The sequence below is a fragment of the Octopus bimaculoides genome, chromosome 3, assembly GCF_001194135.2.
Source record: "Octopus bimaculoides isolate UCB-OBI-ISO-001 chromosome 3, ASM119413v2, whole genome shotgun sequence".
NCBI lineage: Eukaryota > Metazoa > Mollusca > Cephalopoda > Octopoda > Octopodidae > Octopus > Octopus bimaculoides.
Window position 1 is genome coordinate 91,003,652 of NC_068983.1, and position 4,568 is coordinate 91,008,219.

Below are 4,568 nucleotides of genomic sequence, written 5' to 3' on the forward strand. Positions count from 1 at the left end.
CCCCATATGTAAAAAAAGTAAAGATTTTTTGCAGAAACTGACGATCATCTTCACAAATGTAAATAAACACATGTGTGACTAGTATCCTAAGATCGCCATTCTTTTCATTTTCTGTCTATTTCATTATCATGTAAACATAGTTTCAATAGTTTTGTCTTCCTTGTTATTTTCTTAAATTGATACATATCCGTTAATCGTTACTTATCCATTTATTCAATTTTGTCACATCATCACTTATTTCTCTAATTTTGTTACAGATTGGCTGACCGGGAATTCTAAGATTTTTCAATTCTATTTCACTATTATCGGTATTTGCTGTTTCATTAAATTATGTTACCCAAAATCCCAAAAGAATATTTTTATCCCTCGTGTTCTATGCCTGACCACCCTAACTCTGGCTCCCTCTCTCTCTGTGCCTCACTCTGTCTGGCTCTCTCTTTCGATTTACCACTTGATTCGCCAACACTCCTCTCCTCTTCCATCATCACCACCACCCTATATAAACTAGCGCAAGCACTCAGATTCCCTTACTCGATTTTCAATACCTCTGCCGAAAGAATATGAATTTCAGAAGATGTTCAGATAAGAAATTTTGTCTTTTCAATCTCGTTTCATGTACTCCACTAATTCTGTGCAGATCATAAACCCCTTATTAGTTCTTTTCATTATTCTCTCTATTTCATTACCATGTAAACATAGTTTCAATAGTTTCTTCTTCCTCGTTGTTGTCTTAAGTTCATGCATATCCGTTAATCATCACATATCTATTTATTCAAGCTTATCACATCGTAACTCATCTCTCTAAATCTGTCACAGACTGGCTGACTGAAAATTCTAAGATTTTTCAATTCTATTTCACTATTATCAGCATTTGCTGTTTCATTAAATTATGTTACACAAAATCCCAAAGAATATTTTTCTCCCTCGTGTTCTATGCCTGATCACCCTAACTCCAGCTCCCCCTCTCTCTCTGCCTCACTGTCTCTCTCTCTCTCTCTCTCTCTCTCTCTCTCTCTCTCTCTCTCTCTCTCTTTCGATTTACCACTTGATTCACCAACATTCACCCCCACTTTCACCACCACCACCACCCTATATAAACTAGCGCACGCACTCAGATTCCCCTGCTCAATTTTTAATAACTCCCCCGAAAGAATACAAATCCAGAAGATGCTCTCGTCTAAATTTTCTGCCTCGCGGCATGCCCGCCCTCCCACTTGGTGGCTGGGGACATCAATGGATATGTTGGACAATATACAGGGGGCTTCCATGGCATACATGGAGGCTATGGTTTTGGTAGTTAGTGACTTCAGACGACCAGCATGGAGGAGAAAAGTCTGGAAGCTTGAAGATCCTGTGAATGGACAGAGATTCAGAGACGTATTACTTGAAGCCTTTGATGGAATAGAAGGGGATATAGCATCACATGATGTGGAAGGCAACTGGAGGTTTCTATGGGACAACCTGCTGAGGGCCATTGACCAGATCTGTGGATGGTGCAAAGTCTCCTCTCAACCCAAGGTAACATGGTGGTGGAACAATGTAGTTGACAGGGCTATTAGAGAAAAAAAAACAGGCATGAAAGGACTGGAAGAATGGTGGTAGCAGGGAATTGTATCAGACTGCCAGAAGGGAAGCTGGGAGACAGGTTTGTTTAGCAGATAAGAAATTTTTACCAATGTTCTGCGCTGTGAGGACCAAAGACTTGAGGTATTTCGTGTTGCAAGACAGTGTGTGAGAGAGAATTGTGATGTCGTAGGAGAGAAATGTGTCCACATGGATGATGGTTCACTTGCACTAAACGAGGCTGCAAAGAGAGAGGTTTGAAGACGCCACTACGAAAGATTGCTCAATAAAGAGAATGAATGGGAGAAAGAGTCTGCCGAATGTCGACCCAACAGAGGGACCAGCTATCCGAATTGACAGTACCTTGGTAGATAAAGCAATTAAGAGTATGAAAATAGGGAAAGCCCCCGGTCCATCAGGAATAACCACAGAGATGCTCGAAATATCTGGCGGTGTCTGCCTAGTCACCCGTATAGTTAATCAGGTGATACACAAAGGAGTCATACCCAATGACTGGTGTAGCAGCACCATAGTCAACTGTTACAAAGGTAAAGGTGACGCTTTAGATACAAATAATTACAGAGGTATCAAGTTGTTAGATCAGGTAATATAGGTCACTGAGGGGGTCATAGCCCAACTAATTAGGGAGAGAGTCAGTTTAGATGAGATGCAGTTTGTGTTTGTGCCAGGGAAAAGCACCACTGATGCTATATTTCTGGTAAGACAGCTGCAGGAGAAATACCTAGCCAAAGATAAACTTCTGTACCTGGCTTTCGTTGACATGGAGAAAGCCTTTGACAGGGTTCCCCAATCCCTTATCTGGTCATCAATGAGGAAACTAGGGATAGAAGAATGTTTAGTGAGAGCTGTGCGAGCCATGTACAGGGACGCTGTCAGTAAGGTGAGGGTTGGCAATGAGTAGAGTGAAGAATTCTGGGTAAAGGTAGGGGTCCACCAAGGTTCTGTCCTCAGCCCCCTCCTATTTATCATAGTCCTCCAGGCAATAACAGGAATTCAAGACAAGATGCCCCTGGGAGCTCCTTTATGCTGATGACCTTGCTCTAATTGCTGAGTCGCCATCAGAACTAGAGAAGTTTCAGGTGTGGAAGCAAAGATTAGAATCGAAGGGCCTTAGAGTCAACCTAGCTAAAACCAAAGTCCTAAGTAGGAAGGCAGACAAACCACAAATCCCTTCAGGTAGATGGCCCTGCTCAATCTGTAGAAAAGGCATAGGTTGAAACTCTATAAAATGTACCCAGTGTAAGCTATGGACACATAAGAGGTGCAGCAATATCAAAGGAAGGCTAACTGGGAAGATAGTTTTTGTATGTGGCAGATGTTCAGGAGCAATAAATGCTGAAAATGTGCAGAGAACAACTTCTGCTACATTCCAGGGAGAAAGGCTAGAAGTAGTTGATAGCTTCTGTTACCTCGGTGACCAAGTCAGTAGTGGGGGTGGATGCTCTGAAAGTGTAGCTGCTAGAATAAGAATAGCCTGGGCAAAGTTCAGAGAGCTCCTACCTCTGCTGGTGACAAAGGCCTCTCACTCAGAGTAAAAGGTAGACTGTATGACACGTGTATGAACAGCCATGCTACATTGCAGTGAAACTTGAACTGTGACTGCTGAGGACATGCGTAAGCTTACAAGGAATGAAGCCAGTATGCTCCGCTGGATGTGTAATGTCAGTGTGCATACTTGTCAGAGTGTAAGTGCCTTGAGAGAAAAGTTGGACCTAAGAAGCATCAAATGTGGTGTCCAAGAGAGACAACTGCGCTGGTATGCTCATGTGGTGAGAATGGATGAAGATAGCTGTGTGAAAAAGTGTCACACAGTAGCAGTTGAGGGAACCTGTGGAAGAGGTAGACCCAAGAAGCCCTGGGATGAGGTGGTGAAGCACGACCTTTGAACATTAGGCCTCACCGAGGCAATGACTAGTGACTGAGACCTTTGGAAATATACTGTGCTTGAGAAGACCCAGCAAGCCAAGTGAGACCATAATTTGTGGTCTATGCCAGTGGGAGTAACCAGCTCACTTATGCGTGCCTTTCCTTCATTAGACACTGAACTCTTCTTGCGAAGACCTGTTGAGGCAAGTGAAATCAAAATCAAATTTGATGACTGCCATCGCATGACTGGCATTCGTGCTAGTGGAGTACTAAGAGCACCATCTGAGCATGATTGTTGCCAGAGCAGCTGTCTAGCTTCCATGCCAGTGGCATGTAAATAGCACCATTTGAGCGTGATCATTACCAGCGTCACCTTATTGGCAGTTGTGCCGGTGGCACATGAAAAACAACATTTGAGCAAGGTTGCTGCTAGTGCTGCTTGACTGCCTCCTGTGCAGGTGGCATGTAAAAAACACCATTTGAGCGTGGCTGTTGCCTGTACTGCTTGACTGGCCCTCGTGCCGGTGGCATGTAAAAGCACCCACTACACTCTTGTAGTGGTTGGCGTTAGGAAAGGAATCCAGCTGTAGAAACTCTGCCAGATCAGATTGGAGCCTGGTGCAGCCATCTAGCTCGCCAGTCCTCAGTCAAACCATCCAACCCATGCCAGCGTGGAAAGCGGATGTTAAACGATGATATGATGATGATATATACATATATTACATATATATATATTGTATGATATATATATATTATATGTATATATATTTATATATATTTTTATATATATATATATATATATATAAAGTGTAGTATATTGCCACTTAAGTGTGGCTGACCCCTAGGGGTGGATGTTACTGTTGCTTTTAGCCCCAGGAGGACATCTCCTCCAGCTGGCTTATCGACACACGACTGTGTCCTGTTTGCCAAGGGAAGTTATCCCTCTCACCTCGATCAGCAGCACGAACGTATCCGGATTTCAGGGTTATTTCCCTTCGTCGGCGTTTGACAGCTGATGACCTTGGTGAGAGAGACAAAAACCTGGCAAATTTATATCTTCTTTTCCAGTGAAATTCTTCACTGATATTGAAAAGGTGAAAACAAGCAATGTTAATTCT